Raw genomic sequence first — 22,491 nt, 5'->3', positions numbered from 1 at the left:
AAAAGAGGGCATTCAGAAAGCCCAGAGACATATGAAAACATGCTTAAAGTCATTAGTCATCTGAGAGATGCAAATCAAAACAACAATGAGGTACCATCTCACACCTGTCAGAATGGTTATCATCAACAAATCAACAAATGACAAGTGGTGCCAAGGATGTGGAGACAAAGGAACCCTCCTGCACTGCTGGTGGGAATGCAGACTGGTGCAGACTCTGTGGAGAACAGTAAGGAGTTTCCTCAAAAAACTAAAAATGGAACTCCCATTTGACACAGTGATCCCACTTCTAGGAATATATCCCAAGAAACTAGAAACACCAATCAGAAATAGTATATGCACCCCTATGTTCATAGTGGCACAATTTACCATAGCTAAGATTTGGAAACAGCCTAAGTGCCCATCAGCAGATGAGTGGATTAAAAACCTGTGGTACATATACACAATGGAATACTATGCTTCAGTAAAAAAGAAGGAACTCCCACCATTTGCAACAGCATGGATGGACTTGGAAAGCATTACCCTAAGCGAAATAAGTCAGTCAGAGAAAGATAAATATCACATGAACTCACTCATTTGTGGAATATAATGAACAACATTAACTGATGAACAAAAACAGATGCAGAGACAGAGAAGCATCAATCAGACCGTCAAACCTCAGAGGGAAGGTAGGAAAAGGTGAGGGTAAGGGGAAGAAATCAACCAAAGGACTTGTATGCATGCATATAAGCATAACCAATGGACACAGAAACCAGGTGAGTGAAGGCATGAGCAGGGGGCTGGGGGGGAGCAATGGGGGATAAGGACACATATGTAATACTGTAATCAATAAAGAAAAATAAGACTAATTACAGAAAAGGTAATGTGAAATTTTATTTTGTCAAGCATTTATTAATATTTTTCTCTTCCTGGCTCAAAAAAAAAAAAAAACACACAATAGTTTGATGCTCAATTTTTTTGGATAGCTCTTGTCTACTGAATATGATACATTTGCTTGCCATTTGATCTTCTCCATTTTCAGACCTAGTCTGATCTACTCCCATTATCCTCTTCAAATCCTTGATGCCAACCTACTTGGATTGTTCTGGACTGTTCTTTGTTCTGTGGACAGTCATGCTCTCGTAGCGTAGAGACTCTGTTCATATGGCTTCCTTTGCTGCAAATTATCTATCTATCTCCAGCTTACCCATGGAATCCTATCCATGAGTGTGTGTGTGTGTGTGTGTGTGTGTGTGTGTGTGTATGTGTCTGCCTGTCTTTCTGTTTGTGTGCGTGTGTGTGTGTGAGAGAGAGAGAGTGCTGTAACAATAATTTTCAATGTTCATGAATTCTGTGAGGCAGAAATGTACACAGGGCACACCAGGCATGACTTATCTCTGTTCTACAATGTAAGTGACCTCAGATGAGAAGACTTGAATGGCTTGCATACCTCAATGGTTAAGGGCTGGAAATGTATCTTCACTCACTGGAAATTACCTCCTAGAAACTTCACTCACATCTGGCACTTGGGCTGGGTAAACTAGAAGATTCCACAGAACTGGGCTGTTGACAGAAATAGCTATACATGGTCTCCCTATGTGGCCTTGGCTTCCCACGGCATGGTGCCCTTAAGGTTCCAAAAGTGACTGTCTCAGAAAATTAAGTCCTACCAATTCTTAAAAGCCCCTTTCAAATCCATCTTCCCAATATGAACCTTTACCTACTGCCCCCTTAACCAGAAGTGTTTGCTGTCTTTTGAATTTTCATAGTAGTTTCCTTGTGCTTCTCTTTAAGCACCTTTCTTACTCTGCCTTGGTTTTATAGCCACTTTTCTATTTATTTTATTTTCATACTATGTGCCTATAAGCATTCTGAGGAAAAGAACCACAGGTTTTACTCATCCAGGTATTCTCTAAAGCAATTAATAAGGTACCTCCCTAGTATATTGTACACACTGAACAAATATCAGTTGAAGCAAAAAAAAAAAGAAAAGAAAAAGAAAGAAAGAAAGAAAGAAAGAAAGAAAGAAAGAAAGAAAGAAGAAGAAAGCTAGTTTCCTAATCTTCCATTAAATATTTCAATTTCTTAAATATCTACTAAAAAGAAATCCACTCTTTTATTTGACACATATATGTGTTTGGGAGTACCATAAGTTATGTCAAACCATAATAATCAAACAAAGAGTAATATCATTTGTCAGTTAGAAAAGAGGAATCGGTAACCACTGTGAAGTGGTTATTTCCAATCAACTATTCATCCATGGATGGTTTGTGAACCATGGTTAATTTAATATCCACACATGCTTATTAGAAGTATTCTGCCTCTTGCTATAATCAACTTGTTTATATATTTACAAGTAATGACTTTCTGGTTATTTTAATTAAGAAACCCTTCATTCATTAGAATTCTGTTGACTAATACAACCCTTTCCAATGGGGAAAACTAGTATTTATTGCAGTTGTAGGAAAAGCAGGTTGACAAATTGCCACAGACATCCACAAAGATGTCTTAATTAACCTGTTAGTGGAAGAATTAAATCAGATAAAGGTTCTGGAGAACAATTTTGCAAAATGTATTAAATGATGTTAAATTGTGCATATCCTTTACCCAGCAATTTCTATTCTATGAATTTATCCTCAACACTTGCACAAATATATGAACATGACATGAATTAAAGCATTGGTTATAAGAATATATATTTGGAAACAACATAAATGTGTATTAATGGAGCATTGATAAATTAAACAATGATATAGTCATACAGTAGACTGCTACATAGATGTTAGAAAGATGAAGAAAAATCAATATGCAATAACACCGAAAGATATCCATGATATATTGTTAGTCAAAGCAAGTTGCAGGGCAATATATATGTCATGCTCCCGATTGTGTTAAGGGCGGCCTAGGTAAACACCTATACTTGCTGCCTCTCACAGCCACATCAAAATTACAACTAAAAGACAGAACAACTATCATCCAGAACCACTGGAAAGCTGGCTGAATGGAAGTACTACAACTAGAGAGGTAAAAAAGAAAGTGCATTGAGACTGGTAGGAGGTGCGGAGGCACAGAACAGGCTGGCACCCTGGTGTGCTGCTTTTTTAATTGGGAGGGAGATACAAACTCCCGCTTGCTCGGAGCTCCAGTGCTGCGGGACACTCAGGGGGACCCAGACACATACAGGGAGAAACTAAACTGTCTGGCATTGGTGCAGGAACATGGGGGCAGCTTTTTTCCAGAAAGAGGTGCTCGCAGCGGTTATTGTTCATGTGCTGGGACCTCACCTGTGCAGGGCTGACTGGCAGCCATTGCCATTTGCTCTGTCCTGGAGATTCCCTGAGACCCTGTCCCACCCCATTTACAACCCCATCCAAGCTGTGTGCAGCGACTTTTGCATATGAATGGTCTGTCTTTTCTTAGCCTAAAACTTATCAAACAAGCTGCAGCTGGGTCAGGGAGCCCCAAAGCTATCAAAAGAAGGCACAAGGCTGGCACCAGCAGCAGCCTGCTTTACCTCACAGCTGGGCCTCATCTGGGCACTTCCAAACCTGATACATAGAGGAGGAATCTGCAGATCTCTCTGTAGCTCCTGCTGGGTGACCCCAGGCAGTGGCTGACTTTGCACCTCCTTGGAGATCCAAGAGCCAGTATACCCAGTAGTCAGTGTGAGATCATACCAGATTACAACTCTTCACATCCATAAGTGACACACTCAAGGGGCAGACACAGTGAGCATGAAAGCCCCACTGAATCAAGTCCTGCCCCATAAGGATGTCTCCTTCACAGCAGCTCTTCCATTGTAGACACAGCTGGTCTTCACAGCCAATTGGCCTGGAGATCAATTCCTCCCAGTGATACCAACAGCAATCAATGCTTAACTACAAAAAGGCTGTGCACACAGCCCACAAAGGGGTGCACCAAGAGTGTCTACTTCAGGTGATTGGAGAGGCTGAGCCACTGGGCCCTATAGGACACTTACTACACAAGGCCACTCTATCAACTCAAGGAGACTTAGCAGCTACCCAATACATAGAAACAAACACTGGGAAGCAGTCAAAATGTGGAGACAAAGAAACATGCCAGAAATGAAAGAAATGGAAGAAAGCAAACTACTGGATATAGAGTTCAAAGCCACAGTTGTAAGGTTACAAAAGAAACTTCTAGAAACCTCTGAGGAACTTAGTGAGACCTTTAAGGATCTTAGTGAGAATGCCAAAAATAAAAAGGAAAAATACCAGTCAGAAATTAAGCATACACTGACTGAAATAAAGAATAATATACAGAGATTCAACAGTAGATTAGAGGATCCCAAGAGTCAAGTCAAAGATTTGAAATACAAGGAAACAAAACAAAACAAAAACAAACAAACAAACAAACAATAAAACACCGAACCAGAAGAGCAAAAAGAAAAAAGAATCCAAAAATATGAAGAGAGTGTAAGGAGTCTCTGGGACAACTTCCAGCATACCAACATCCGAATTATAGGGGTGCTAGAAGAAGAGAGAGACCAAGATATTGAAAACCTATTTGAAGAAATAATGACAGAAAACTTCCCCTACCTGGTGAAAGAAATAGACTTACAAGTCCAGGAAGTGCAAAGAACCCCAAACAAGAAAAATCCAAAGAAGACCACACCAAGACTAATCATAATTAAAATGTCAAGGGCAAAAGACAAAGAGAGCATCTTAAAAGCAGCAGGAGAAAAACAGTTAGTTACCTACAAGGGAGTATCCACACAACTGTCAGCTGATTTCTCAAAAGAAACTATGCAGGCCAGAAGGGAGTGGGAATAAATATTCAAAGTGATGAATAGCAAGAACCTGCAACCAAGATTACTCTACCCAGCAAAGCTATCATTTAGAATTGAAGTTCAGATAAAGAGCTTCATAGACAAGAAAAAGCTCAAGGAGTTCATCAACACCAAAACAGTATTACATGAAATGCTGAAGGGTATTCTTTAAAAAGAGGAGAAAGAAGAAAAAGGTAGAGATAAAAAAATATGAACAACAAAGTGACAACAAATATATATCTATCAACAAGTGAATCTAAAAATCAAATGAATAAAAATTCTGATGAACAGAATAAACTGGTGAATGTAATAGAATCAGGGGCATGGAAATGGAACAGACTGACAATTCTCTGGGGGAAGGGAGTGTGGGGGGATGCCGGAAGAAATGGGACAAAGATCTTATATTCATGTATGCAGTACCTATGGGTGTGGACAGTGGGGTGGCAAGGGTCTGGGGTACGGCGGGCACCAGGTGGAGGGGAGTACAGCAGGAAAAAAGAGGAACACCTGTAATAATCTGAACAATAAAGATTTTTTTAAAAAAAAGGAAACACCAACATTTGTTTATAAATTTTAGAAATTTAACCAAGACCAGAGTTGTGGTGTTTGAGGGGGAAGGGAGAAAAAAAAGAAGGTGGAAGGGAAGACTGGGCTATATTTAGGAGTCTGACAACCAAATGTGTTGTTAATCTTATTTTTAAAACATAGCTCTAAGGAGCTCCTGCCTTTTCCTATCAATCTGTCTCCCAGTTGGTCAGGCTCAAATCTTCATTCTTTCTGACTGACCTCTTTCTTGGGAACCAGTTCCTAGTCTGTCAATTCTGGTTAGTCTTATCAATACTATCTTCCTACCTTTCTTGGTTTTCTCTTCATTTCTTTTCATTTCCACTTTCTCTGCCTTGTTGTCCAGGCCTTTACCACTTCTCTCATCAATTATTGCAGTTCACTCCCGGCAGATTTCCCAGCCTATAGTTTTGTGGGGTTTTTTCCTAAGCCCACAAACCCTTCCTCTGTCCTATACAGGGTCCTTCTAATCCCCAGCAGTGGGCAAGCCCAAAGTCTTCAGTGCTTACTATTGATACACTTGCAACTTCAGAGGAAGGCTGGGCAATCAGGCACCCACCCACAGCATGGCCCAGTTTATAGTTTGAGGTGTAACTCCCAGGACCACACATGGTGATGGGCTCAACTTCTCTGGTTATGAGGATCCCTAATCTGACAGGCCTTTCCTATCTGTCAGCTTTCTAAATAGCACTTATTCTTCAGTACCCATGAGCACCACTATAAGAACCCACTTAGTTTTTAAATTTAGCTTTATTGCTACAAGTATTACAGATGTCCCCTTTGTTTGTTTGTGTGTTTTTTCCCATTGACACCCTCTACCCCATACCCACCCCTCCCAGGCCTTCACAATTCTATTGTCCGTGTTCATGGGTTATGCATATATGCATATAAGTTATTTTGATTACAAAACCCTTCATTCATTATAATTCTGTTGACTAATACAATTCTAATGGGGATTCATCAGTCTGTTCCATGCTTCTATGATCAATTTTATTCATCAGTTTATTTTGTTCATTAGATTCAACATATGAGTGAGATCATGTGATACTTATCATTCTCTGATTATCTTATTTCACATTGCATAATACTCTCCAGGTCTCCCCATGCCATTTCAGCTCTTTTTTAGAGCTGTGTAGTATTCCATCATGTAAATGTACCAGTGTTTTTAACCACTCATCTGCTGATGGACACTCAGACTGTTTCTAAATCTTAGCTATTGTAAATTGTGTTGCTAGAAACAGAGAGGTGCATATAATTCTGATTGGTGTTTCTGATTTCTTGGGATATATTCCTACAAGTGGGATTACTGGGTCAAATGGGAGTTCCATTTTTAATTTTTTGAAGTAACTCCACAATGTTTTCCACAATGGCTACACCAGTTTGCATTCCCGCCAGCAGTGTACAAGGATCCCTTTTCTCCACATCCTCACCAACATTTGTCATTTGTTGATTTGTTGATGATAGCCATTCTTACAGGTGTGAGGCGACACCTCACTGTCATTTTAATTTGCATTTCTCAGATGATGATTAGTAATTTGGGCATCTTTTCATATGCCCACTTTGGAGAAGTGTCTTTTTAGGTCCTTTGCCCATTTTTAAATGGGATTGTTTGTCTTTCTTTTGTTAAGTTATATGAGTTCCTTATATATTTTTGAAATTAACTCTTAATTGGATGTTATCATTGGCAATTATGTTTTCCCATGCAGTGGGCTCACTTTTCATTTTGTTAATGGTTTCTTTTGCTGTGCAGAAGCTTTTTATTTTGATGTAGCCTCATTTGTTTATTTTCTCCTTAGTTTCCTTTGCCTTAGGAGATGTATCAGTAAACATATTGTTATGAGAGATGTCTGAGATTTTGCCACCAATGGTTTCATCTAAGATTTTTACGGTTTCACAACTTACATTTAAGTCTGTTATCCATTTTGAGTTTATTCTTGTATATCGTGTAATACAGCTTCACAGGGGAGTTTTACCAAACATTCAAAGAAGAATTAAAACCTACCCTTCTCAAACTAGTCCCAAAAATCCAAAAGGAAGGAATACTTCCAAGCTCTTTCTATGAGGCCAGCATTACTCTAATTCCAAAACCAGATAAAGACACTACAAAGAAATAGAATTACAGGCCAATATTCCTGATTAACATAGATGTTAAAATCCTCAACAAAATATTAGCAAATTGGATCTAGCAGTACATTAAAAAGATCATATACCATGACCAAGTAGAATTTATTCCAGGGATGCAAGGCTGTTACAATATTCATAAACCAATAAACATGATACAGCACATAAATAAATTGCAAGATAAAAATCACATGATCACATCAATTGATGCAGAAAAAGCATTAAACAAAACCAACACCCTTTTTTTGATAAATACTCTCAGCAAAAAGGGAATAGAGGGATCATACCTCAACATAACAAAGGCCGTATATGACAAATTTACAGCCAACATCATACCCAATGGGCAAAAACTAAGACCATTTCCCCTAAGAACAGGAATAAGCCTTCACCACTCTAGTTCAGCATAGTACTGTAAGTCCTAGCCATAGCGATCAAACAAGAAGAAAAAATAAAAGGCATCCAAATTGGAAATGATAAGGTAAAACTGCAATTATTCACAGATTATATGATATTATACATAGAAAACCCTAAAGACTCCATAAAAAAAAAAACCTACTAAATTTAAAAACTGAATTCAGCAATGTAGCAGGATACAAAATTAACACCAAGAAATGTATGGCATTTTTATACACCAGTAATGAACTCTCAGAAAGTGAAACTAAAAAAAAAAAACAATCCCATTACCATTGCAACAAAAAAATTAAGATACTTAGGAATAAACTTAACCAAATGGTAAACGACCTGTACTCAGAAAACTATAGAATGTTGACTAAAGAGAGGAAGATATAAACAAGTGGAAGAATATACCGTGTTTATGGATTGGTTGAATCAACATCATTAAAATGTCCATACTACCCAAAGCAATCTATAGATTTAATGTAATCCCTATTAAAATACCAATGGCATATTTCACAGATCTAGAACAAGCACTCCAAAAATTTATATGGAACCAAAAAGACCCCAAATAACCAAAGCAATCTTGAGAAAGAAGAACAAAGTTGGAGGAATCAAATACCAGATATCAAGTTATACTACAAAGCCACTGTTCTCAAAACAGCCTGTTACTGGCACAAGAACAGACATTTAGATCAATGAAACAGAACAGAGAGCCCAGAAATCAACCTGAGCCATTATACTCTATTAATATTTGACAAAGGAAGCAAGAGCATATAATGGAGTCTCTTTAATAAATGGTGTTGGGAAAACTGGACAGGTATATGCAGAAAAAATAACCCACTTATTTTTGTGAGCCTCAGCAATGCCTTCCAAACCAAACTCCTCAGTTGTCACTTCTTATAATCTTTCTTTTATTGCCATCTGTGTAAATCCTTAAAATGTGCATAGAATCTCCTCAAGAGTGGAAACCATGTCTCTTGCACTAATTAATAGATTACATAACCTGAATTTACTCATGATTTTCCAGTCTGTAAATACAATAGGGTCACAAAAATCTATACTTCTGCTTATGCGAGACTGTCCTCCTGCAGAGAGCCCTTCAAGTATTTCTGGGACTAGCCAATAGCATCTCACCTTTGCTCATGATCAAGCCCCTGTCAGCCGTCCAGGTTCACTACCACATAGCATACAAAATTTCTTTCCTCATTTCCTGCTCTCAACCCCTGCCAGGCACCAGTGTTCCCCACTGGGCACCACTGCTGTTTTTGAGGGATACCACTGTGTTCACTAGGCACCAGCCTCCTGCAGTCGCCACTACAATTATATTTCTTTGTGCTTGCTGCACTGTTATGAATTAACAGTCTCTCACAGCCATTGCTTTTGAATGAAGGTTGATATTAACTAGGACATGCTTTGATTTGCTTTTCCAGTGGTGGAGATAGATTGCATTGTTTTATCCTTACGCTCTCTCAAGTCATCATTGGGACCCACCAGCAGACATTTGTGAGGTGCTTTACAGGGATCGAGATACACTGTTCTGAGCTGTTGAGCAAAGTAATCCTACCTGCCATGGTTGCCAGCCCAAATCAATCTGTCCTACTCTGAAGTGTTTTAGATCCTTATATGGAAACTTCCTATCTCTGCATCTTCAAGTTCAAATCCAAGTATGATTTTATCTCAAATTTCAAGAAAGGTCATCTCATACTTCAAATAAAGTTTCTTTGTGCCCACCTGCTAGGCAAAATAGAAAGCTCCCTAAAGCAGTTCTCACAAGGGGAAAATTAGGGAAGTAAAACAAAGAAATGCTTTATCCACCTGAAGTGGCACTGGGAAGTGCAGCTAGGAATGAATGAACAAATGCTCTGCATGCAAAAGTGTGGTGGAATGATAGTCAGAAGACAGTTTATGAGTGTTTGTCAGTGCTTAACAATATTACCATTCACATGGTTCCTGGAGGCTTTGAAATTAAAACTCCTGGGTTGGGGGGAGTGAAAAGTGTTCACACTTAGGGTTTCTATCCACTAGACCCAAGGTCAAGTAAACCTGGTGGTGTGAAAGGTTCACAATAGAGACACAAATGGTCGGAAATTTATCTTGGCTTTCTTTTTAAAATACCTGAAAGAATATAGAAGCACTGTGACTTTATAAAAGACAAAAGGTAACTGCAAATTTTTCAATAGTCTTAGTAAAAGAAACACTTTCAAATCATATAAAATAGGTTAGCAATTTCTTGTGACATTTGGTCTGAAGCCCTGGCCATGTAGCTAAGCTGGTTAGAATGTCATCCCTTTGCGCCATTCAATCCCCCATCAGGGCACATAAAATAATCTCTCTCTCTCTCTCTCTCTCTCCTCAAATTAATAAATAATAAAATAAAATAAAAAGCTGATAGTCTGAAATGCATGACACTTTAGTGGCAGATATAACATTAGAAGTTTCCAAACTGTAGTAGGCATCAAATTTTCTCAAACTCTTTTCATATAAACATTTTTGGAATTTCCAGGACATCCTCTCTTATATGGGCCTATTTCAAGGATAATACCATAAATAATTTTGCATTTATACACAGGAGAAACAGGGGTGATTACTTCTCTGACAAAAGGATCTCCGTCCTCTATAGAGTAATATGATTTACAAAAATATATTTTATGATAACTTTATTTTTTTATGGTTTTATTTTTCTTAAACCCTACTTTCATATTCTTTTCAGATTGTAAAAGTAATGTTCATCACTAAAGAGCACTTGAGATTTGTATGAAAGTTTGTGCTTTTTAAGCCTTGCCCCTCTCCCATCCACCCCTCATTTGGTTCTGGCAGCCCTATGAGGGAGGGGGCCAGAGCAGAATTTCCCACTTACATTTTGTTTCATCTTTACTGTATTTTTTTAATTACAGCATTATTGTTGTTGTAAAATATCAAAATAGTTCAATGTCTAACATGGAACTTTCTTTACTGCACATGACTTTCATAACTTCTCTCCATCAAGTTAATAGTATTCTAACATTTCATATTTAAAAACCCACTAAGTGTGGACAATAGGGGTGACGGTGAGGGCAGGATTGGGGGGATGAGGGGACATTGGGGGGATAAGGACACATTTGTAATATCTTATTCAATAAAGGGAAAAAATAAAAAATTAAAAAATAAAAACCCACTAAGGACTGGTAGTAATGTTTTCAGCTTAGAGAAGTGAATGCCAAATCTGAGTGTGCATCAGAATTACCTGAATTAACTAAAACTAAGGATTCCTAAAACCCATTCCAGACTTACTGAATCAGAATCTCTGGCAGTAAGAAATTTTGGGAGAGCCTATTTCAGATGGCACCCCTGTTCCTACCTCAAGGAGAGGACTCTGTTCTCACTAATTCCTTCAATCCAGGCTGTAATATTTAACAGAACTTTACATTACAGAATGCATGAAGAGTGACATAGAGACACCCAAGGTAGTACCTTACAACTACCAGTTTATGTTTTACGATCCACATGCAATTTCCAGCCTACTTCCTGGCAGTATCCTCAAAGCAGGTGCCAGCTCAAAATCCACACAAATAGGTATCTTCAGGAATTCCCTTGAGTAGTGTTCCAACTCCAGTTCCCCTTGGCTTCAGCAAAAGTAGAAACTCTTGTCCTGTATCTAAGATCATTGGCTCACTTTTCCACCCCAAAGTGGTTGACACTGAGATGCTTCATTTCCTCTTGGGGAAATGCTATTCCTCATCTCCAGATATCATGACCCTGACAAATAATCAGGAATCCACATTCCATTTCACGACTGTCATATTGAGTCTCAAATAACACCAAGTGAGGCCATCTTTCATCGAGTCTAGCAAGATCTAACTCAGTTGCTTGTCATAGCCTCTAGGGTAAGAAAAAAATCAAACCTGCACACCTCTTTGGCCACAGACTAATCTCAATTCCAAATCTTTGGATGGGGGGCAGAATCCCTGAGCAAAAACCACATCCATCTGGGGGAGGGGGAAATCCAAGCTTAATCCATCTTTAGAAAAAAGGAAATTCTCTAATGCTATTGGAGAATAGTTTGTTGAAACCCAATTTACATCACCAAACAGATTGATTAGCATCTCACTCTGAAGTAAGGTCCCCTCTGAACAAAAACTGTAGGTTTTTATGACAAAAGAAGCTCATTGAGGCCGAACTCCCCCAAACAAAACCAGGACCTGCTACCCTTGAAGTGTGTCACTTCCAACTCCCTTACACTTTTCCTCCTACCTAAAATTTATTTAATTCAAATCCCTCTTCTTCCTGGAAGCCTTCCCTGATCATATTGGACCACAGGATGTTGCCTTCCAATGAATCATGACAATTTATCCTGTTTACCTAGCAATTGTTCACACATAGTCTTGAGACTATTCTTGTAATATTGCCCTAAACATTTGAATTATTTTATCATTTAACTTTGGGTATAAATATCTGTCACCATCACCACCATCCCCATTTGATCATGAGCTACTTAAGGGTGTCAATATGAGCATCTCCCCAGGCTTCTTTAGACTATCTCAGAGCCAGTTCTCTATTCCACTCCAGGACTAGCTCTTGTCTGTTCTTGTCACACAAGTAACCATTGAGTGGTTGAAAGAAATAATTGAAAATATCCTGCTGCTCCAAAATATGTCTATGAAGTTTATATAATTGTTCAGTCCTCACAAGAACCCTATATGGCAGATGTTGGCATTGTTCGCATCACATGAATGAGAAAACTGAGATTCAGAAAGCTAAGCAGATGTCTGATCTGATCTGATACCCAAAAAAATGTCCTCCTAACTATTATTTTAAACTATTTCCCCAGAAGTTTATTTTGACTGGATGTATGGGAAGGTATGTGGTAAATTAAGGTCAGGCTGTGAAATCTATACTTAGTTTGATAAGCAATGGGGTGCTATTGAAGGCTCTTGAGCACAGAAATGACAGGATCAGTGTTCAGTATTAGGAAGATTAATGTGACAGTAGGGTGTAAAATGAGAGTGGTGAGAATCTGAAGGGGGAAGACCAGTTAGTAAGTAAAGGCAAATAGTCCAAATGAAAGAGCAATTAGAACTTGAAGGAAGAAGGTAAATGTGCAAGAAAGAGGGGATGATTATAAAAGGTGACAAGAGAAGATTTGAGTTTGGGTAGTGGGCACACTGTGCAATATACAGATCTTGAAACATAACATGGAAACCCACACATGAAACCTATATGTTCAATTTGACCAATGGCATCCCAATAAATTTAATAAATAAAACATTAATAAAATAAATAAATTTAATAAAATAAACATTAAGAAGGAATGTTTCTATAGCCAAAGAAGTGAAGAAAAGGGCAATCTCTCAATATTATACAAAATAAGCCTAGTTTTACTTGACACCCCTTTTCTCTTGTCTGTTGTGATTTTTGTTTCCTTTCTTCCCTTGTGATTTAGCTACAATCACCTTACTGGGGACATTTCTGTTAGGTCCTTAAATATTTCTAAGGAACACAAACATTTAAAAGTTAGAATTGTGATTATTCCACCTTGGAGCAGAGCCACAATATTAAATCTTCAGGGCAGAAATGTATTAAAATATGCTCAGTGTTTCTGCCTGATTCAGACACTTCAGCTTGAATAATGTTTCAGACTAATACATTGAAATTAAAGATGACAAAGTGTGAATCAGGAGCCTCTTTTTAAAACAGCATATTATAGAAAACAAGCAATATTAACTTGTATTAAAGTCAGGAATTTGGATCAACTCTAGAAGCTTAAAAATTGCACATATGTTTTTTGTTAATGAGGACTTAATTACTAATTTTAAAAATATTTTAAGAGAATATGCATAACCCATGGGCGCTGACATAGGGTGATGAAGGCCTGGGTCAGGGGATGGGGGGCGTGGCAGAGAGTGGCGAGAAGTGATCAATGGGGAAAACAGGGGACATATGTAATACTTTCAACAATAAAGATTTTTTAAAAACTAAATTAAACTTTTTTAATGATGTAAACATTATTTTCTCCTATTTGCTTTCTGACCTTTCCTATCAGACCTTCTTCAATTGGATTTTCCTATATCTCTTTTGATTATTTTATTTTTATATCTCCAGAAAAGTACATGGTTAGATGCTACTCAGACAAATATGATCTTATTACCCACAATGATGGTGATCCACTGTGTACCATGTTTTGTGCATCAAATATCTTTCCTTAGCTTCAGATATGTGGGATTACTAATGTTCCAATAATACATTAGGCACATTGTGGTGGTACTGAAGCCACAAGAAAGGAATATTACTTTATTAATACAGAGTTGAAGATGTGCTCATTTATTGAGGGAAGGAAACACACAGTAAAAAGAACATAAGCTCAACTGATACCAAGGAATCCAGAGGAAACCGCATCTTACAAAATTCGCACACAGCCTTGCTCCACAGTGTGCCCCTCCAACTCCCCCATGGTCTCTCTCATTTTAGTAGTAGAATGGTTAGTACCAAAAAGGTTTACACCAAAATGGGAAGTTCTCTTATTTACTGCATTCTGAAAGCCTTACTGTCCTGTGCCACTATTTGGTGTGCATATTATAATAAAATCTATATGAGAGTGTTTATATTTTAAAGATGTGCTCTAATATGTTCTTAGTTAGGGCTTTTGACAATACTGTATAGATTCAACACAAAGCTAACTGAAAGGCTAATCTTCCTATTGTTACACTTTAATTGGTGAGACCTGCCATTACAACTTTTTATGATGGAAAGTATCAGGCCTTTTATCTTACTTTTAAGCCCTATTCTAAAAACAGAAATGGAACTGAAAAGACAAAGGAAATTGCATTTTATGACACAATAAGGAGAGTCTTTAAAAATCCAGGGAAGTTCACAAACTGCCAATGAAAACTACTTGGAGGCAGCACCACCGAGAAGGGAGTGGTTTACTGAGTATACAACATTAGCAATCAGCTACCTCCCTAATCCTCTCCAGAATCCAAGGGACAAGAAAGAATAAGAACATTTCATAAGAGTGCCTGTAAGGACAGCCTTTCAATTACACCTCTTAATATGTAGGAATTTAGAGATGAGTTCCAAAGCTAGAATTATCCTGGTTTATCATACTTGGGTTCTTTTTAACATCAGGTTGGAGTTAAATGACAAACATTTATTACAACTTATTTTAAATTAATTGCATCTATTTCATTATTTGTCTCACTAAAAATTGTTCTGACACTTTTACCCGAAAATTTAACATTGAAATAAAAACCATTACTAAAATTGTAAGGAATTGGATTACAAATTAGCATAAAATTAGGAACCACCTAACCAAATTTTACAGGTTGAGCTACTTTATCTTTTAAGATAAGTTGAATTTAACAAACTTGACATTTAAGTAAAAAGTGCACTCAAAAAGTTCTCAGGAAATTGTAACTTAGAAAAAAAAAAAAGCTAAAAACAATCCAGAAGCCACAGACAAAAATATGGCTTTTTTTCTGATCTTATACAATCCTTTTCTGCAAACACTATTTATATAAACATTATTGTAATTTGTCCTCAAGATAGAAGAGGCTTGATATGAATTAATGTACTGTTTTGAGGATATGTGCATGTTTTGAGAGCACATGAGTCAAAAATACACACACAAAGTTGAAAATGTGATTTTGTTTTTGGAATGAGAAATAATTGTTTACTGATAAAACAAAAATATTAAAGTTAAATCAAGGGCACAGTGCTTTTCATGACGTGCAAAATAATCTATTACTGCTAAAATCATTTTCCTTCATTCTTTCATTTTTCTGTAATTTGGATAGATTCAGTTAGTTTACTTTTCCTCTGACTGGAAACCAAACCTTTTAACTGGGATAAAGGAGAGCTATTCAAAGCAGAATAGGAAAAAGAGCAGGGGTTGGGGGTGGGAGGGTAGTTGTGAGGGGGTGGATCTAAAAAAAGGGAAGATGCTGCCTTACAAAGTGCCTGCTTTGCAAATTCCAACACACTGTCAATTTGTTCCCTTTGTCCATTCCTTATCTGCAGTTAAAGGCTGGATCCTACATCAGAAACCCAGTTCAATGCACACTCCAGCTCTAGAACTTTCCTCAGCCCTATCCAAACCACAAGGGGATGATACAAAAGAAAAAGATGCTCTCCTCTTTTCTTACCTCCACCATTACTGCCCCCATTTCAACTAGGGAGCTTGGTAAGGAGAGCAAAAGGGTACCTTTGGCATCTGTAGTTGAGTCACCAAGCATTAACTATTATGGTTCCATCATCTGACTACATTGTGAGTTAATGTTCAAATTGAAGAAATTATTTCTTTTTTTAAGTTTCTGTGAGGTAGTCCAGGGACTCTATCAGTGATTGTAGGGAGAAATAAGTTGTGAGTTTAAAATAGCCCAAAACTTCAAAAGCAAATTTTGGAACATAACATTATTTGTTGGAACTGCCTGTATTAAAAAGACTCAGTGGAGAGCACTCTATGGCTTAAAAAAAAAAATGTAGATAAGCTAACTGTCTCTACTTGTTTCATTCAAACAGGTATTTTTTTTTTACTATAATGAAAAAAAAAATCCTTTAGCATCCATAATGATAAAAGTTAACTTTAGAGTTAGCTTTTCCTCCCAACTATGTCTAATAGAGGTATAGGGAAGGTGAAAGAATTATTGTCCTTTGGACTCATAGATAGAGAGCAGGCTGACAGCTGTGGTAGGTGGTTGGGAGGCTGGGTGGGGGGAAGATTGAGCAAAAAAGAAAATACTCAAGGACAGAGACAACAGGGTGGTGACTGGGAGGGAGGTGGAGAAGGGTATACGGAGCATAAATGATGATGGAAGGAGATTTGACTTGGGGTGATGAACACACAATACAGTGTACAGATGAAGTGTTGTGGAATTGAAACCTGTGTAATTTTATTAACTAGTGTCACCTTAATAAATTCAATAAAAAGGAAAAGAAATTATTGTTCTTATTCATTACAGAAAAAGCAAGGGCATTATTTTCCTATTTAGGAAGTGCTAGAATTCTTAAGACAGCACAGTACTTATAAGGTTACCATTTTTAATATGTCATGATAATTGAAATACAAAGTTGCAGAAATCTGGAGGAGGATTTTTTGGCATAAAGAACAGGAAATGATCAGAAATACAAAAAGGCTTGGGTTTGGCATTTAAATTAAACATTGAATCAAACAAAGACATGCTGAGGAATCTACCCCCTGCTTTTAGATACCAATTTGTCCTCAGAGCTATATCTCTGTGTCTCTGAATGGTTGGCAGTTCTATGTTGGCAAAATGAAAAAGAGAGAATTGAGACAATTGTCCACACTGGGAAAAATATTTCCTCAGACAAAAGTCATTTTGAAGTTTATTAAGCAAGCAGGCCATTTTGATATACTGACTGTTAAAAACCACTGGTGAACAAGTAGATAAATTGATAATAAGAGTTTTGACATTCTCTATAAAACAGTTTTGAAATTCTCTGAAATTCTACTGGACAAAAATCGTGCACCTATGGATGAGGACAGTGGGTGGGGAGTGAGGGCAGAGGGTGGGGCGGGAACTGGGAGGAGGGGAGTTATGGGGGAAAAAAGAGGAACAAATGTAATAATCTGAACAATAAAGATTTAATTTAAAAAAAAAATGATGAGAGAGAATTATTGACTGGCTGCCTCCTGCATGCCCCCTGCCATGGATCAATCCCGCAACCTGGGCATGTGCCCTTGACTAGAATTGAACCCAGGACCCTTCAGTCTGCAGGCTGACTCTATCCACTTAGCCAAACCAGTTAGGGCCCTATCAACTTTCTAAGTGACAATTTCCCACTCTGAGGGAGCAATAAAGGACCTGTCATGAAAAAAAAAAAAAAGAAATTCTCTGAAATTCTAAAACTTTCATATATATCAGATTCACCTGGAACACTTGTTTCAAAGGCATAACCCCAGATTCTGACATTGATAAGTTTGATTACGTTTATCTGAGTTGGGTGTGAGAAATGCTGATACCAGTGACTCACAAGCCACATACCAGGTAGCCTCTTTACCCTATGATTCTGTGGAAATCTCTAAATAAGCAAAAAATATATATATAAAATGTTGATTGAATCATGTAAACAAACTTTTAGTTTTCAATGCTCATTTATTGATGGACACTGTGTCAAGCCAGGGACATGGTAAGAACAAAAGTCAATTTCTTTAACACCTAGCTATCTATGTATAATTTCCTGACTTTCCATATCATTTTGTTTGTATAAACAGAGTTGTCCCTGCACAATGCCAGAACATCTAGTTGGTTTAATGAATCAATCAATTTAAATAACTTCACAATTAATATTGAATATTTTTTTGAAAAACTGAAATTTTGGTTTCGATTAGATACAGCCTTTCTCTGCATTTTAGAATGTTTAAGGTAGAAAAGTTCCTGAAATGGTCCTCAGATTGTGTCCTGAATTTAACCATTTAAGGTGGGGGGAGCCTTAGCCGGTTTGACTCAGTGGATAAAGCATTGGCCCTCTGACTGATGGGTCTAGGGTTCGATTACAGTCAAGAGCACGTACCTCAGTTGTAGGCTCATTCCCCTGGTCAGCCTGTGTGGGAGGCAACCAATTGATATGTCTCTCTCACATCAATGTTTCTCTCTCTGTCTCTCCCCGTCTCTTTCACTCTCTTGAAAAATCAATGGAAAAAATATCTTGGGTGAGGATTAACAAAACAAACAACAACAAAAAAAAAAAGGGAGGAAAGGCTGAGATACATAACATATGCTTGAGGTTAATGCTCAACCTGAGGATCAGTGAGGTTCCCCACTTCTTTCATTCTAGACAATGCATTTAAAAATCAAACATAAATATTCAAGCCACTCAACTTACAATTAGCACAGGAATTGTAATGTTTTTATAGCACTGAATAAGTAAGTTATATCATCTGTTTTATACACTGATCTCTTCTGATTCTACCAGGAATTTTAGTTTTGAACACCAAACTACTGTGAACACATACTTTTAATCTAAATGAATATATATATATGTGTGTGTGTGTGTGTGTGTGTACACATAAGCCATGATTCCTTTATGAAACACCACATATGCATCAAATACGTTTCAATTTGTGTAGGCTACAGAAGTAATCTTTCCCCACCTCAACAAAAAATGCCTAAGGCCACACATTTTAAGAAATGACTGAAAATTGAAAACAAATGCATAATTACCCTTTCAAAATAATTTAGTCTTAATTAATATATTTATATTATATATAGATGCTCAATTTAAAACACTTAAAAGATGTAAGTGTAGAAGAATTGATAAAATATTTACTGTATATCAAGTTTTTGCGCTTATCAATTACCAATTGATTTTCTGATTTAATATTTACCCAATAGAAAACCATATCGGTTAATTATAAATTCAAAGTTTTTTCTAGATTTTTGTTTTTTAAAATAGGGAAGTGCTTATTTCACTGTGTTCTGATTTTCAAGTACTATATTCCAAATATTCACTCACTTATCCAAAGTGATTACAGTGTTAATAGAAGCATTTGTGCTTAAATTCAGTGTTCAAATAGCTGTATTATGCAATTAGTCAATGTGCAATTACAGGAAATCTATTGGAGCCAGATGCAAGCAATCCAGACATATGCAAACTAGAGATTAAGACTTCTTCAGTTTTATGTTTATAAGCAAATTATCCAGTTAAACGGGGCTTACTAAAGTATGAATTGCCAGGCCAGGGGACCCCACCAGAGCATTTTAAACCAGTTGGACCTGTGAATTTTCATTTCAACAGTTCAGAGAGATGCCTTAAAGCTCTGAAATTTTTCAGCACTGTAAATGTGGTGTGAGTTCAAGTACCCATAGCAAAGACAACAACCCCCAAAAAAGATGTCCTTAGTGGTTTTCCTTAATTAGGGTTTCTTTTTCCTCTCCGATTTAATTTCTTTCACAATAATGTCTTATCAGAAAGTCTTGTGAGAACACTTCCTGGCTGTCTCAGTCACAAGATTAAATCTAGTGCCTTGGACATAAATATTGAGTTTCAGTGTTCAATAACATAACATTCAATGGATGAAGCTCCATTTCATATCCTTGATATACCCACAAATCAGTTTCAAAAACCATGGAAGGTTCAGAAATGATCAAGGAATAGACGTGTGATGAGCAGATGCACAGATGCTGTGCTGGAAGAAAAGACAAATGCTGAAGTGCATAATGATTCTGAAAAGATTTCTTTATCAAACATGTCTTGTTTGAAAGAACAGAGCTGTTGGCATCAGATGTGGGATATCAGCTTGTTAGCAAAGTGAAACATGATGGTTGCTAGATACTGGTGATTGATGGATCAATCGAAATTACTGATGTTGCACAACTGAACATCTTCATTTAATATGTCAATGGTCAGAAGTTAATGAAACACCTTCTGTTTGGGCTTATCACCACAACCAATAAGATGTCACATCGCAATGGATACCCTGGCTAAATATTTTTTGTAAAGAATAGTGAAGTCTCCAAAGAAATGTTATCAGCTGGCCAATCAATTACAAATTTTGTTGATGATTTGATGCAAAAATATGAGTGTAGCTTTTCTGTGTAAGTTCCAACTGGGTAAAATTAATGACTTATTTGTAAATGACTTTTATGCACTAGATTTATATCAAAATGTTAAAATGCATTTATTTATCTGCACCACAAATAACCCCCTATTATTGACTCTGAGCCATTTACAGAAGGAAGTTCCTGATTACCTGATTTAAAAAAAAAAAAGTATTTTTCCCTTACAGAAAGTTCAATAAAAAGCAACAGGAGCAGGAAGACTTCTCTAAGAAGCTACAAATCTCTTATTTTGTCCCCACCCCAAATCCCCCTACCTCTTCTATGGGAAGACTGTGCTTACTGACTTGATCCTTTGGACTATAGAATGAGGTTATGGCCATGGGAGGCACTACAGCACTGCACTAGACATCAGTTTTGAAATTGGTCATCCTAATATATAAAAACCCAGGGTCCATAACATCTAAAACGACCGAAGGCTTGACCAACCAGAAGTCAGCACTGACTGCCACCACTGCGGGCACCCCGACCCAGCACTGACTGCTGAGGGGTCTGAGGATCAGGCTCAAAGAGAGGACTGGAGAGAGAAGCAGGGTCTGATCCGTAGCCTCTGTGGCAGCTGTTGATCAGCACTTGCCTCTCTCTTTCTCTCCGGGACTGGCCAGTAGCCGCACCTCTCTGATCAGGCCTGTTGATAGGCCCAGAGATGCTGACTGGCATAGAAACCTACCAATCAGAACCGAATCTGAGTGAAGTGTAAGGAGCCAATGGCTGCCTAGGAGGCAGAGCTTTTGACACTGTCTGGCATAGAAACCGACAACTCAGAACCTAATCTGGGTGAACTGGGAAGGCAGAACCTAAGATGGGGGCTGAGGAGGTGTTTTAAGGGCAACAGCTGTTTGGTGTAAGGTGTAAGAAAGTGGCTCAATTTTTTAATGACTGGTTTGGCAGTATAGTACATATGGCTGGCTATCAGTCCAGATATAGGAATTATGTATTTTTGTCTGCCAAGAGCATCTCCTCCTGATGAAAAAGGCTTTTCCCCCCATTTAAGCAATCCTATCCTATATAATCTATCTATACTACTAAAAGGGTAATATGCTAATTAGACTAGGTCAACCGGCCATCTTCTGGACATCTGACTTCCTTCTGGACAAAGCCATCTTGGTGGGGGCTGAAGCAGAGGCCATTAGGGGTGATCAGGCCTGCAGGGCAGGGCAGTTGGGGGGCAAGATCAGGCCGGCAGGGGAGGGAAGTTAGGGGTGATCAGGCAGGCAGAGGGGTTAAGGGTAATCAGGCAGGCAGGCAAAGACAGTTAGGGGTGGTCAGGCAGGCAGACGGGTGAGCGGTTAGGAGCCAGCAGTCCCAGATTGCAAGAGGGATGTCCGACTGCTGGTTTAGGCCTGATTCTGGGCCTAAACCAGCTGTTGGACATCCCCCAAGTGGTCACCGGTTGGAGATGGTGCCAGCTAGGCTGAGGGAACACCCCTCTCATGCATGAATTTCATGCACTGGGCCACTAGTTTAATATAACCTTGCTTAATGAAGTTTACTTTACTAGATAACAAACAACCAATAATCAAAATTTAAGTTTAACACAGCTGGCCCCCACATTTAAGAGGGTAGGATCAGAAAGATAAAGGTGATAAACCAGTGAAAAAAGGAATAATGGGGAAAAAAAAAGGTGTCCCAGGCCTCTGTACAAAAGTCATTATCATTCAGCAATACAGACTCTCTAGGAAACTCCAGGTCCCCAAAATCAGTGGGAAGGAAAGAAATGCTCTCCACTTAGTTCATCTGAGAAGAGTTTAGTGTGTTGCTGTTTTGGTTTTGTTTTACTGCATAAACATGCCTATAACTGAGAAAAAAATACATTTCATAATGCTGTAATACATCATTTCTATACTTTCAGTCAAGCCTCAATTTTATTAACATACTACAAGCCCAGTGCCTGCGCCCTCTTGCAATCCAGGAACCCTCAGGGGATGTTGGAGGCCCCGTGTACGGATTCGGCCAGATCCCCCCAGGCCAGGCCAAAGGACCTCACCGATGCACAGGCCTCTAGTATGCATATAAGATCTTTGGTTAATCTCTTCCCGCCCTCCCCCCTACCCATTTTCCTCTGAGATTCATCAGTCTGCTCTATGTTTCCAT

Source organism: Myotis nattereri (assembly GCF_964212035.1).
Source record: "Myotis nattereri genome assembly, chromosome: X".
Classification (NCBI taxonomy): Eukaryota; Metazoa; Chordata; class Mammalia; order Chiroptera; family Vespertilionidae; genus Myotis; species Myotis nattereri.
Note: the sequence above shows the minus strand (reverse complement) of the source record.